The following is a 15070-nucleotide window of genomic DNA, read 5'->3' on the forward strand; positions in this document are numbered from 1 at the left end:
CGGGTCCCACCTCCCCGGTGGCCCACCAAGTCCAGGCCCCCTTCCACATGCAGCCGCAGCCTGTGCAGCTCTGAGGTCAACCGTATTTCATGCTCTGCGTGTGGTTGTCTGTTGGTATCTGTCTCCAGACTCCTTGTGGGCTGGGGCTTGGGGTCACCCCTGAATCCAGTGCCTGGCATGTTGGCGCCAGAGCCGCAGGTGGCACAGCCAGCCTGGCACCCTCTCTGCTGTCCCCTAGCCGGCCTCAAGCAGACCCCTCATCTGTCCCTTCAAAATTTACACATCACCTAAATTCCTCCCCTTCCACGCTCTCCACGAACCCTGAAGCCACTGCGCATCTGGAAATGTCTTGTTACGTGAGGCGGGAAATGTCCCCTTTGGCTAGGCCATTTGAGGCGCGGTTTCAGCTGGTGGCTGCTAAAAGCATCCTGGTGGCACACCTGGTCCGTTCCCAAGCCCCGCCGACGCTTCCTCCCAGCACCCAAACAGCTCTCCACCCTCCAGGCGGTTGCTGCCTCATTACCCCGCACCTACTCTATTCAAGGACCTCCCACCTGCCTCCCTACCTCTCCCCGGGCTCCCTGCCAACCCACCATCCGTGTTTCTAAAATCGCAAATCCGAGCACATTGCCCCGCGTTGGCGGCTTCCCTCTGCTTCGTAGCATGTCCACGCCCCTTCGCGTGGCTCCCCAGGCCCTCCATACTCTGAGCCCCACCTTGACAGCCACTCCCTCCCATTCTCCGGCCATGCTACCTCCAGGTTTACAAGCGGGCCGAGCTGTTTTCCACCCCCTCCGTGCCTTTGCTTATGGTCTGGTCGCCTCCTAGAGTACCCTTCGATATTGTCTCCCTGGAGAGCTTTAATTTGTCCTTCCAGACTCAACCTATACAAAAACTACTGCCTCCAGGAACCCCTCCTGTGTGCCAGCGATGTGTCTAATGCTTAATAAGTTTATCAGATGAATGAATGAATGAATGAATGAATGAGTTAGAGGAACACCCCCCCCCTTAGCCCTTTTCTCCTTTAAGCATACTCTGAACCTGTACCATAACCAGAAACCGCATCTCCCCCTTCCTGCCTCTTCCAGCCCTCCCCTCCCCCACCTCCTACCTCTTAGCTCAGCTCAAGTGCTGGCTGCTGTAATCCCTGGACTTCTTCGTGCCTTCAGTCCTTTGACCCTGCACTTTCTCCCTCTCCCTCGATCTCTCTAACTTCACTTCCCTCCTCGCCCACCCCCGTTACAAGAGCATCATCATAATCCTGCCCTCGAAAATACCCTCAACTCTGGCCTCCTCTCTCCTTCCAGCCACTTGCTCGGGGAAACCCCAGCTGGCCTGTCCCAGCTTCGCTGTCCTGAGTCAGCCCATGAGCAGCTGGACGTTGCTGGAGCAAAGGCAGGACCGAGCTGGCTTCCTGTAACCGTCACGGTTGAACTCCAGTTTTGCCTCCAGCTCCGCCACGTAAGTGAGGATTTCTCTGGTGGCCTCATTTTCCCCACTTTTGAGAACAACTATTTCACGCCTTCTCTTCTTTCCTCAAATCTGCCACACTCTCCCCCATGATGCAACCAGCCGGCTACTTGGCCTTCAGTCTTCATGGAGAAAACGGGAGCCATCACACAGTGGCAAATCGAGGGAACTATCTCCGCCGTCCCCGCCCCCTTCTTCCTCCATCCTGCGGAAGAGGAGTCGGCTCACCGAAGGCCGGGCCTCCCGCTTGGGCTCAGGCCCCCGCCCCTCTTGCCTTCCCAAGGACTTTATTCTCTAGCTGTCTTCTTCCTACCACCATCGACTTCCCCCCTCTCCAAAATTATGGCAGTGGTGACAGAAACGACCCTCCTGGCCTCGCACCTCCCTTCATCCATTGCCCTACTTTTTTTTTTTTTTGGTTCCTCCTCACAACCCAACTTCTTGGAAAGTGTCTACACCAGCTGTTTTCACTTCCTTACCTGTCGTTCGCTCAGCAGCCCATTCCAACCTGGCTTCCATTCCGCCAGCTCAACTTAAATGGCTCCCGTCGCCTCACTAGCACCCTCCCTGCTGCCAAGACCGCCGAACACATTTCCGTCTTCACCTCCCTCAGCCTCTCAGAAGCATTCAACCCAGTTGGCTGAGGCCCCCTTCAGGAAACGCCTTGTTCACTCGGGCTCCGAGAGAACATAACCCTCGGTCTCCCTCCTGTCTCGCAAGCTGCTCCTTCTCCATCTCCTTTGCTTGTCCTTCTTTCTCTCCCTGATCTCTGAAGTTCCGAAGGCCTCAGTCTGGGCCTAGATGGCATCATTCCTGTGACTGTAAATAGCGTTACAAAAATATGATGAACTTCTCCTTTGAACTTGAGACTGGTGTATTCGATGGGGTACTGGACCACTCCGCGGGGGTAGCTGACAGGCGACTGATAGCGTCTGAAATGACACGCTTCTGCTCTTCCACGGTTCACTCACAGTCTTCCTCCGCCCAGGAAACGGCACCGCCACCCATCGGCTTGCTCAAGGCAAAACCTGGGTTGTCTCTTTGAATTCTCCTTTTTTTCCCTGACCTTCTACATCCTGCTGCCCAAGTTTCTGTTAATACCATCTCCACAATATCCCTAACCTCACCTTTTCCCCTGGGTCCGTATCGCAATAATCTCTTGCAACAACCTGCTTTCTGCTGGCCACTTTGGCCCTGCTCCCTCCAAACCAGTCTCATAAAGAAGCCCAATGATTTTTTAACTCATTTCCCATTCAGAAAAAAAAAAAAAAAGTACAGCTCGCTGCCAGTGTTAATTTCATTTTACATAAAAACGCTCTTTGAGGCTGAAGCAAATCTGACTGGTTTTCAGTGTGAAAAGAAAATATAAAAACTGTTCTTGGAGTTATTTCTAAACAGATCTTGCCTCTAATCGTAATGTAACTGAAATGTATACATACATAAGTCGGATTCATCGAACGAACTTTCAGCTAACAACTGTTCGAGAACGATGTTAATATCACGTGTAGGAATGCTACGTTTTCTAATTTTTGACATTTTCGGCGATCGAGAATTATTATATTTTGTAGATGGAAATACCACTACTAAAACCAGAATGCTATTAACAGAATGATGTCATTTGTTTCCAAAGACTGTGGATATACTAGAGCGACGTGAAAATAATAATAAAAGCGAGATATTTCCTGGCGAACTTTGGGGGCAAGGTTTGGACTGTAATCCGTGAGTTATCTCGGGGTAAACGTTGCAGCCACTCACACACCCAGGGAGTATTCTCGGGGCAAAAGGGAAATGGGTGAAAAATAAGAAACTCATCATGTTTCTCCTGCTTACGTTTTCCCAGTAACTTCTCATCATGCTCAGAATAAAAACTAAACACCTGAAAGGCTCTGGTGATCCAGCCCCTATCTACCTCTCCGCCTTTATCTCTTTATCTCTTCTCCCCGCTAACTCTGCCACAGTCCCCCTGTCCTCCTTCCAGCTCCCTGACCACTGGGATTGAACCTGCCTTTGGGGTTTGCACTCCCTGAAGCTCTTGTCCCCTTCCTCTTCATAGGACTGTCCCTTCTCGCCCCGGTCTACACTCAAATGTTTCTCCTCCAAGAGGGTTTCTCTTCCTCCATTCTCTATCACATTCCCCTGTGTTTTCCTTGACATCATTTATCATAATTGGTAATTACTTGTTCATTTGACTGATTTATTTGTCTCCTCCACTAGATCGAAATGCCAAGAGGACAGGAACTATGTCTGTCTAAGTCAGCAAGGTCAATCCCAGCACTGGGCACACAGTAGGCACTCAATATATGTTTGCTGAAAGAATGAATGGATGGGGACTTGGATACAGACTTTTCTAGAGATAAAAGGGATTCTGATATATTCCATCCATCTATCCATCCATCCATCCATCCATCCATCCTGTTCATAAGCCAGAAGCTGAGCCAGCCCTGAGTAGGACACAAAGCGGTACCAGCTGGGCAGCCTCCCTTCTAAAAGCCGATTGTGTGGGAGAAGGTGGACATGGGCACGTGTAACCCTGACATGAGGATAAAGCGATGCCTGCCCTAAAGGAAGGAGGTGACTGCTATGGGAGTTCAGGGGGGCGAGTGGTTGGTTACTTCTAGGTCAGGGAAGAAAAGATGCGGCTTTTCGGTTGGGCCGCTAAGGTGAGTAGGTTATGAACACAGGGAAACGGAGCAGTGGGACTCTCTGAGGAGAGAAAACAGCCAGCGAGAAGACAGAGGGAGGATGTAGGGAGCTATACTTGTGTCAGACTTTGTGGGGCACAGGGTCTGTTCAAGAAGTTGGGGGAGGCCCGTTGGGCGACTGGGCCAGGGCCTTGACCGGCATGCCTGAATGAAGTCTGGACTTCATCCTGCAGCCGTGGAGAGCCTCCGACAGGGGTGGTGGGTCGGGGCGGGCCAGCGTGGATGCGTCGAAAGGCTTCCAATGCATCTAGGATAGATGGGACGAGTTCTGTGTTGTTTTCAGTGGGTACCAGCGGAGGAATGAAAGGGCGCCTGGGAAGGATGCACGATTACTTCCCGGCGGGGACAAGCACCACAGTCCCCCAGGTCATGGGCTGCGTGTCACACCAGCGGATCTCTTCGTGGCTTCTCCAGCCACAACCTGGCGTAAAGGGGGCCAACGTGACAGCTCGAGCCCTCCTTCTACCAGCCAGAGAGCAGACTTTGGCCTCGGCCCTGTTCCTAAGATGTGGCAGCCAAGGGCCTGGGTGGGTGAGTGAGTGGATGGGGGATCCAAGCAGCTTCTTCCCACTGAATTCAAGAATGGTAGAGTTGCAAGAACCTGAGAGATCAAAGGGCCCAACTCTCTTATTTTACAAGTGGGGAAACTGAGTCCCGGAAAGGAACGGCAACTCTCCCCAGTTCACACACCTATTCATTCGACAAACATTCCCTGAGCATCTGCTCTGTGCCGGGAGCGGCGAAGCCCCTGTCCTCACTGAGCTTGCATTCCCGAGGGAAGAGGCAGATAATAAATAGGGAAGCAAATAAGATAATTTTAGAGAGTGATAAATGAGAGGCTGAGCCAAAACTAAAACCTGGCTCCCCGGGTGCCAGAGCCAGAGCTCGTTTAGTACGTGAGAAGCCCCATCGGAACCTCTGTCAAAACGGAAGTTTGGGCGGAAGTGGTGAGTGAAGTCAGGCCATCTTGGGGGCCTGGAGGTGGCGAGCAGGCAGGGATGGGTGGGAGAGGAAGGGTCGGGAGTCAGGGAGCCAGGTGGGGCCAGCTGTCCGCAGGCAGGGAGCCAAGGGTGAGGACGCTGGAGGGCGAGGTGGCTCTGCTCTGGAGCGAGTCCAGCCTAGTCTTTGTGGGGCTGCCAGATCGAAACACCCAATTCCAGATATAGTCTGACCACAGAGAGAGGCCTTTTCTCCCTGGCCTGGACACCCTGTGTATTCGTTCATCCCAAGATGGAATTCTCTTCTTCAGCAGCCCACTCAGAAGGTTGAATTTGCCTGTCACTCCTGGAGCTTTGCCTCACGAGCTGTGGTCATATTAAATCTTCCTCATACTATAAATCATGCCATTGATTTTTCTCTTTTAAGGTCAAGTGGACCTCAACAAAATTACACACTACGACTAAGTGGGTTTTATCCCAAGTATGCAAGGTAGGTTCGACATTAGAACATCAGTTAATGTAATTCATCATATTAATAATAGGTTAAAAAAGAAAAACCACATGATCATATCAATAGATGCAGAAAAAGCGTTTGACAAAATTCAACACTCATTCATGATGAAAAAAAAAAAAAACTCAGCAAACTAGGAATAGAGAAGAACTTCCTCCACCTGATAAAGAACATTTACAAAAAACCTACAGCTAACGGTTCTAAATGGTGAGAAACCAGAAACTTTGCACTAAGATCAGGAACAAGCCAAGGATGTCCCCTGTTGCCGCTCCTTTAAACATTGCACTGGAAGTTCTAGATGATGCAATAAGACAAGAAAAGGAAATAAAAGGCACACTGATTGAGAAGGTTTGCAGATGACACGATTTCTTACGTACAAAATCTGAAAGAATCGACAAAAAACTCCTGGAACGAATAATGGTTATAGCAAGGTTTCAGGACGCAGGATAAACCCAGGTGTAAGATGTTACACTTGCCTCTGCTTAAGTCCCCCTCGTTAACTGCACCTCTTGACCTCCAGTCATCTGTGATAGGCTGTCGGATCTTGATTTTCTCTCTCAGTTCAAGGCCATCTCTTACAGCTGGGTGTGTGTGATCTTGATCGTCCCAAAGTATTGGCCAAACAAGGCTCAGGACAGGCACCGCTACCCCCTCCCTCCTGCCACCATATACTTCTAGAATATTCTTTCCTAGAACACCTATGCTTTCCAGGAGGGTTCTTCAAGCATCCTGAAACCCACCTAACCACACTGCATCAGCCTGATATCTCCTAAGAGACCTCAGCCATGCTCTCCCAGCCTAGGATGTAAAGCTGCAATGAGAAACTCCCTTGGAAGGCGGAGAACAGATGTGACCTGCCCCTCACAGCCTCCCCGTTCACTCTAGGGCACATCCCCAAGGACGAAGAGATGGTGGGTAGCTCTTTGGCCTTGCTCAGGCCCCAGTCATCATGCCTCCTGCCAAGCAAGCACGTTCTTCATCTCCAGCAAAGTTGCTGGTCACCCACCAAAGTCTGGCTGTTTTGTTTCTCTGTGGACTGGGAACAAAATTACCCAGGGCTACATGCCCTCCTCAGGCTTCACCTACAGAGAGGCCTCACACTCAGAATTTTCTGGGAGAGTGAAATAGCTCCAGACTTTTCCTGTCCTGGCCAAAGAGAGCGCTGGGCATCCAGGTGGCCTACTTCCCAAATTCCTGCATTCCTGCCGTGGCCCAACTTCAAGAATGCAGAACAAATCCCCATGTCTCCCTAGTTGTAGATCTGAAGTCACAGCTTCTTCTCAGCTGCAGAAGGCTGAGGATGGGAATGGGAAGGGAGTAGCTATTTTGTTTCTCTGCCAGCACCTAGGGCCTTGGCCTTGGCAGGCCAGGGGCCTGGAGGAAGTCACCCAAGTGGCCCTCCCCTCCTGGTCTAACACTCTCTGCAGAAGTCTTGGAGGGTGGCCTGGAGCCTGGGGCCTAATACAGAAACCTCCGGACACTCAGGATCTCCAAGAGTTCCGGAAACAGTCAGGGTCCCTTGGGGTGCTCCTGGATGAGGGGTAGGTGGGCTGATGCTGATTGCATTTTCCGTGTGGGCTCACCAGCTCACCAGCTCCCCCTTTTGAGGCACCTAATTCAACTAGCCTGATGATTTGTCTTCCCTAAGGGGTAAGAACGATAGTGGTGGCCACATTTATTTTGCCCTTACTGTATGCCAAGTTTGGCTTCCTGTTTTGGCTATACTGCAGCAACTCCCACCACAATCATCTCTATTTGCTGCCAAGCCCCAAAGCCTCTCTGAGAACATTGGTTAGGTTTTCCCCAACTTGCTTTCTCTTCCCAAATCTGACCCTTTCCCTCCACCCATAGACCTCCTGATTGATTGGGGGGACCGTTGAAATAAAAATCCACAAATGGCCGTGTTTGGGTTGTGAGTTGTGCCCCTTCCCCCAACCCATCCCAGACCATCTGTTGGCCATAGAAGTCTCTTCTCCCCAAAAGCAAAGGCCTGAGAGTGGGTTTCTCCTTCCAGGATTGAGACAATGCAGAGGAATTTATCTCATCTCAAGATGTAGAATTCCAGGCCTCGGTCAGCTTGAGAAAGAGTCTATTTTGGGTAGAGATCATTGGTTCCTCTGGCCCCAAATCTCAGCACATTCACCCGTCATGCTGACATGTGCGGGCCCACAAGGTGGAGGCTTAAGAAATATTATTTAATGAAAAGCAGTCATGGATACGTTCATTTGGTGCTTACTGTGTGCCAGGCACGGTTCCAAGTGTTTTGCATTCGTTATCCCAGCCAGCAAGTGGCAGAGCCAGGATTCGAACACCGCTCTCTTTGATGCCAAATCCTCATTCCTGCTACTATAAGCGCCACCTCCTTCCAGCTCTTTGAAGAACGAGGCTGGGCATGGCCATCCTCTCCCAGCACAGGGCACACACAGGTTGAGGTCCCATACGGGTTGTCCCCTGAGCCGGTCAGACCCTCACCTCTTCAAATGGCAGATCAGAATCCTTGGGCCAAGCCCCGGAAAGGCATGGGCTGGGCTGGGAGTCTGGCAGGCCCTGGTGGGACCAGACTCAGGCCTCCTGGAGCCTTGCGTTGGGAGCTTCGTGTCATGGAGACTACAGATCAACAGCTTGGTAAACAGCCTTCTTCGAAGTTTGATTTTTATTTGCACCAATCCATCTTCACATATCCCCCAACTCTCTCTGCAGCCCACTCATGTACATGTGCGTGCACACACACACACACACACTCACACACGCACACTCCTTGCTTCTATGAGTCATTTCCCAGCTGCTCCTAAGGGTGGGGAGGTTGGTTAGTTCCACCCAGACCTGGGGTTTCCTGCCCTCTGCTGGCTCAGCAATTTCGAAGGAGCCACCAAGCATGTGACCTTGGCTCCATGGATGTCCCCCCTAAACTTGTGTGTGCACATCCTGTTCTACATACATGTCTAGGCGCACCTCACCTGCCCTTGGGCTGACCCACCCCTGCTCCCCACGCCAGATCCTGCCTGCATCTACCCCGCAGATGCCGGTCTCTGCGAGGTCTCTGCTCTCTGCACTATCTGGCCCGCACCCACGCCCCTCCCAGACTGCAGATGACAGGACATTTTCCTGCCTTGGGTCCACCAAGAGGCCAACAAGAGGACTATGAAAAACTGCCTGGAGAATTTTAGGGCCAATATGGCTCCCCACTCCATCAGCTCCTAACCATCTGGGTGGGGTGGGCTTTGAGCTCATGCCCCAGGCACCTGCCTGGCCCTGGGAGTTGGTGTTTTTGTCATCAGCACAAGGACAAGCGACCTTCTATCTGTCTGCAGAACCCAAGTCTATGACCTTGAACCCCAAGAACGGCCGATGTCCTGCCCTTCAGCCAGCCTGGCCCTGCCACTCACTCGGAGGACTTTGCTTGGTCCCAGAAACTGCTCCGGGGATGTTTACTCACCAACTACCCTGGTAAAAAGATCCTTCTCCAAAATCGAGAGCTTACAAGCCTCAGAAAAGACAAGAGTCGCTGGTAGATCTTATTAAAATGTGAGCTAGGGTGTCTGTTTCACAGCCCTCATGGCGACATTTGCAGAATGCAGACCCTCATGGAAGGGGCTCTGGTGTCTGTTCTATAAAAGGACCTCCGTCACCTGAGGGAGATCGACAGGGAAACAAAGACACCTGCTCCCAGCTCCGGAGGGGCCCCAGAGCTGGGACAGGGCTTCCTGCTTCCTGCGGGGCAGCCCACCTTCTTGCAGCTCCTTCCTAGTCTCTTATTCCCATTCCCCAACCACGAGGCATTTATTTCGGAGTCACAGCCTGGTAACGGCCACAATAATTAACTACTTGGCTGACACCTGTGTAAAGCCGACTGCTGGCCAAGCACTGTTCTGGGCGCCTCGCACTTTAGAGCTCATCTAATCCTCACCAGGATCCTATTGTTATCGTTCCACTTGACAGATAAGAAACTGAGGAACAGAAAAGGTAAGCGACTCACCAGAAGTTATCTACATAGTAAACCAGGGCCGGAAGACCGGCCCTCAGACTCTGGGCTCCTGTAAGAGACCTTAGTTCTTTCGCATAAGCCCAATCACCACCCCTGTGTGAACTTAACCCGACCTCCCAGCACCTATCTGGTGGGGGTTTCACAACCCAGTTCCAAAACAGAATGGGGTTGGGTGACTGTTGTGGTTTTGCACTTTTTATTTCTGCTAGGGCCCCTGCCAGGAGGGGGCAGCCCGCCCTTGAAGGGGCACAGCCCCGCTGCGGCCTTCTCAAGCCCCTCCCTCTGCTCCTGCTGCCCCATCCCCCCCAACGAGGGCTGTTGACTGAAAACTGCAGGGAATAAAAATAGCTGTTGCTGATGAGGCAGAATGGGGGCCAGGGCACACGAAAGGCCTGGGGCAGGGGTGGTGAAGGTGGGGGACCTGGGACTCCCTGGCCCCATAAGCCCCTTCTAGTGGAGCCCTGGGGAGCCCTGGCTTGTCCCTGACACTACAGAGCTGAGGACACCTGCCGCTACCCTAAAGCTACCCATGGTGGCCTGCTGCCCCCTGCCCAGGGCTCGGGGATGAGCTCTGCCCCTCCCCAGCCCTGCACCAGCGTCAGCTCCATCTCGGGGAGCGGCGGCCTTGGCCATCGTGGACAGGGGCCTGGCCGCTAGCTAGCTGTGTGCTTCGGGCAGGTGATAGGACACTCCGAGCCTGAGCTCTCCTGATCAGAGGAGCCCAGGGACTGAAGGCTTGCAGAACCCGCGCCGGGGTTGTCGACGTCCACCCTCCCTTCTCCCTACCTGCTCTCTGAGGCTCACTTCCTGCCCACGCCTCTCTGTGCTCACACCTGAAGAGAGCCTTTCCACTCTCTCTATAAAGGCCAATCTCCTCTCTCCAATCTGGTTCTGCCTCCCCTGGGAGCCTTCTCCAAACCCCACCCCCAGCTGTGCCACCCCACACCCTCCCTGCCATTACCGACATTTTTCTCTGTTCTGGTGGCCAGCGTTGCCCCCAAAGGCAGGGACCTTGTCAGGACCACCCCCAGCTCTGGCCCAGAGTTTTATGCCTTCAGCATCCAATTTAGAGCTTCCCCTTGGCCTGAGCCTGGGGTCGGGGCACAGAAACCCTGGTGAGAGAAGCTTCTCACCAGGCTAGCCTAGAGCTGGGAAGGTGACCCCAAGACCTGAACCCCTATCCTATGGAGGTTCCCAACCAGAAATGACAAGCAGGGCTTGACTGGGGCAAGGCCACCTGGGAAGGATCCTTAATTACCTTCCCCGAACCACACTAAAGTTCCAGCCAGTCCCCTGAGAGATGCCTGGGATGCAGATGAGGGTAGACCCTTGGGTCATGTTTGGGTCCCTGTGTCGTCCTGCACAGGTGATGTGGCTTCAGATACTAGTGCGATGACCATAACTCCCCCACTCCGTGCTACACAGGGGCTGCCTATGGATGACCCCTGTCTGCCTCCGACCCCAGCCCTGCCCACCTGTGCCCAGCCACTGCCACCCCCAGGGTCTCCTTAGTTTAGCTCAGGGCCCTGGGTATAGTCACAGCCTTTGCCACAGATGAGTGAAAACAAGGCTCACCTGTGGCTCCACCCCACCTCTCTGTCAGCCCTTCTCCCTCTCTAGACTGGCCCCAAACTTATCTCTAGCTACTCTCTCTACGCTGGCTCATTGTTGGGGGCTGAATTAAATGGGCTTCAAGGCTCCTTTGGGCTCTAACCTTCCAGGGCAGTGGGTTGTTTTATTTCTGGGCGGGCCTCACTGCAGGTGGTATGGGTGGGAAGGGGATATGTCTAGTCTCCACCTGGAAGGCAGCTTCCAAACAATGGGGTCCAGGACCCCTCATCCTGACGGGTCCCCTGTCCAGACCCCGTTCCTGGAGCAGGGGAGATGGGCAGCAAAGACACAGTACTTAGCCTGCTGGAGGGGGAAGGGGCTCAGGCCTCCCTCCCACACCAGTGCGTTCTTGGAAAGCCCCGGGCAGCCCTCACCTCCCACCCGCAGGGCCCTCCAGAGGGTATGTCCCAATCTTTTGGACAGATGCCCCTCTCTGGTAAGCAGCAACCCTCACACCCCACCGCCTTCCAGCTCTGCACACCTCCAAACGTGCCTTCGCCTTCTCTGCTCTGACCATTTTGCCTTCTTGGCTGGCTGGCCGCTGCTCGCCCTCCCTCCCTGTGTCCTGGGTGCCCAGCTCTGCCAGAGGGAGGGAGGGGGTGGTGCTCTGCCCTGGCACCACGCCCCTGCCCTCCTCTCTTGCCCCAACCTCCCCTCCAGTCTCCTGAGACCCCCAGAGTCTCCTCAGTGCTGTGGCTGCGTAGCTTTCTGCCCTCCCCCCCCCCCCCACACACACCCTTCCCGGCTTCTCTGAGAAGGGAACCCAACTGTGACCCAAGCTGGCTGGAAAGGCAGGGGGGTGGGCAGAGCCTGGGCGAGTGGCGTAGCCTGGGAAGTGTCCTCTGCTGGCATCTCACAGATTCCTGTTTCAGCAGAGCAAAGGAGCCGCCCGCCACCCCCAACCCGGCCTCCTGACGCTCTCCTCCCCCCACACCCCTGCCTCTGAACCTCTCCTGCTAACAGGCAGAGCAGAGTCATTGTTTTGGCTCCTCCGCTCTCTTCTCCTGAAGAAACGCAGCCCAGTCTCTGTCCCTTGGGCCACCCCATGCCCGTCCGGAGCCGAACTTTCACCACTGGGACATTTGTGACCAGGGTGAGGACCCCTGCTGAGCACATGGACAGCTGGCCAAACAGGGGCACAGAGAGCAGATGACAGTGCAGAGAGAGGCAAGTTTTGGGGACAGGGGGTCAGATACCAGGAGCTTCAGCAGGGGCAGCCACAGAGCAGAGCCCGGTGTGGGCAGGAGGACAGCGGTGCCCAGAGCAAAGTGGTGACTTCCTCAGGGCCAGGCTGGGCTTGAGGCCAGGGCGTCCTGCCCCTTGTGGTGGCCTGCCCTCGGGGTGCCCAGCCCGGGCAGGGTGCAGAGGGGCGCGGTACTCACTGTTGGACGAGAGCGGAGTGGTTGCTGTCGTGCCCACCTCGAGCCGGGGACTCTGGGGGACTTGGCCGGGGGGCCGGGCCGGCGGGGACAGCAGCTGCTGCTGATGTCACAGGGTCATGAGTGAAACCTGAGGACTGGGCCAATCTTCAGGTGGGAGCCTTGGCCACACTCCCCTCACTGGGTGTGCTGTGGGCTCAGCCTGGGACCGCGTGGGCTGGGGCCCACTGGCGGGGTGCGACACACTCGCCCACGCACGTGCGCACACACGCACGCTCACTAGGACACACGCACGAGCCCATACGCGCAGTTGCTCTCCCTCCCATTACACGGCTCATTTTCATCCTCGAATCTCCTTTCGCACGCTCATTTCCAGGAGCACTCCCATGGCACGCACTGCTCACACACTCGTACACACGCTGGCATACACTCGTGTATGCATCCCTCCGCACACACGCTCGCACTCACACACGCCCAGCCACACGCACGAATCACCCTTCATACAGTCACACCAACTCTTCGGCTGCACGTTCCGGCATTCACACACACGTGTCCTCACACCCACAGACACACTTCATGCTCACATCGGGCTCGCATGCACGTACGTATTATTACATATGTGCAGCCCTATGCGGTCTCCTGCCAGGCGAACACAAACGCCACACATCCCGGGCAGCAGAGTTCTCACGTATGCATCTGTGTGAACACACACCACAGTCCGCTCATGCGTTCGTGCCTTTCCACGCGTGTTACTTACATCCACGCGGTTGTCCGTGCCCATATACACGCTCCTGTTCGCATGTACAAGGGCCGACTATCAGTCACTAGGTTTCTATCAAGTGTATGCCTGTCTGAACACCCACACCCACACCTCGCACACCCAAACACCCACACTCACACATCACACTCCCAAACACCTACACTCACACAGCAGTGTTGAGGGCCATTTCTTCACCACCACTCCCCCGATCCCACTGGCTAGACGTCTGTCCCTCAGAGCTTGGGGAGGGGACCTGGTGGGGGAGGAACGAGATTGGTCGAGCCATCCCATCCCTCCGCTTTGGGGCTGTGCTGACCCCTAGTGGAGCAGTTGTGAAATGCCCCATCTCACCGCGTGCTCACCGGCGCCTGCCCCAGGCAGACTTGAGAATCCCTAAGTGAATCCAGAATCCGGCTCCCCAAAGCTCCCTGCCTCACGGAGGCCTGGGGAGTGGTGACCCTCAGTCCTGGGGATGGGCCCAGCGACACTTCTCCTCCCAGCGACTCTAGATTCAGCCTCAGCACTGTGCAGCCCACTTGGGAGCCAGGTCTGGCTGCGGCTGAGGAGTCCCCGGCAAACCCGGACCTCCCACACCAGAGATGTGTCTTCTGGGCTGGGGATAGGGGCGAGCTTGGTGTTCTCCGTGTCATTCTTTATCCTGCTTGCTCACCGACCTCTCCCACAAACACTTTCACGTGGTCGCGTTGCTAATGTGATCCAGCGTCTGCCTGCCCCTGACTCTTCTCTGCAAGAGTCTGCTGCTTCCAGCATTCAGAAAAAAAAGCAAATGTTTTCTCTCATATCCTTCCCACACTGTCTCCCCAAAGCTGCCCGTTGGGGTCCCTCTCATCACTCAAACCGGCCTTGCGCAGCTCGGGTTTGCTTTGCCAATGGCCACTCTCTGGAACTCCTGGTCACGTCCCCTTGAGAATGCACCGCCCCCTGTCTGTGGGTTCTGGGAGAGGGACTCTGCCCTTACTCCCTGCCTTGCCCCTGCCCAAGGCTCTATGGGGTAAGACTTTCTCTGATGAGGGATGGAAGTAATTGAAGGGAAAAGTTGTATACTACTCAATTCTGGGCACCAATCACATTGGTAGTCATTATAGATTAGTGCATTTAAGATGATAATCTTCAGGTAGATGGTAGCGAAACATCTGGAAGGAGCTAATTTTTTTCGAATCTGCATGAGCTATCTTTTGAATTAGGGATGGGGCTGATTGGGAACAAAAATTTATATGTTAAATATTATTTTTTCCCCTCACAGCCCAAGGGGAATGAATGTCTTCCTCTCTTGATTACGTTTCTCCTTTCTTTTGGGAACTGCTTCTCCTCTACTCCAAGTGCGTGATTCTGGTGGGGCTGCCGGTTACAGGACAGCCACCTTGCTCTGGCCATGGAGGTGAACATGTTACCTAGCTTTGGCTAATCCTCCTGGCCCCAGTGGTTGGTCCAAAAGCTGGCTCGGTAAGCTGAGGAGGCCAATCTCAGTCCTCCCTGAAGGTTTATATGTATTGAAACAACAACAACAATTTGTGCCTCTTCAGGAACAACCTGTGTAAAGCGCCCATTGCTGGGTGGTCTCTCAGCTTGGCGCTTCCTCATCTGTACCAAGAAACAGAAATTCCTGCTCGAATTCTTAGAAAGGGCCCTTTTCTTTCCTTTTCTGAGGGGAGAGCTCATTTTTCCGTGGTCTTCAATGACTGCACGCTTTCTC

General features: G+C 54.1%; 1 protein-coding gene across 3 annotated transcripts in view; it reads right to left on the minus strand.

The window, feature by feature from the left end:
• Positions 1 to 15044, minus strand: part of SCN4A (sodium voltage-gated channel alpha subunit 4) — a 44408-nt gene extending 29364 nt beyond the window's left edge. Inside the window, exon 1 of one of the 3 annotated variants that reach the window (XM_036222982.1) lies at positions 12600 to 15044. The gene's annotated coding sequence lies outside the window, so the exon portion shown is untranslated. Of the gene's footprint in view, positions 1 to 1111; positions 1925 to 1949; positions 2791 to 12599 lie in introns of those variants that run through there. The other 2 variants (XM_036222983.1, XM_016128727.2) reach the window with 2 other exon arrangements.
• Between the last annotated feature and the right edge of the window lie 26 nt (positions 15045 to 15070).

Source organism: Rousettus aegyptiacus, unplaced genomic scaffold (assembly GCF_014176215.1).
Source record: "Rousettus aegyptiacus isolate mRouAeg1 unplaced genomic scaffold, mRouAeg1.p scaffold_m13_p_6, whole genome shotgun sequence".
Taxonomy (NCBI): Eukaryota; Metazoa; Chordata; class Mammalia; order Chiroptera; family Pteropodidae; genus Rousettus; species Rousettus aegyptiacus.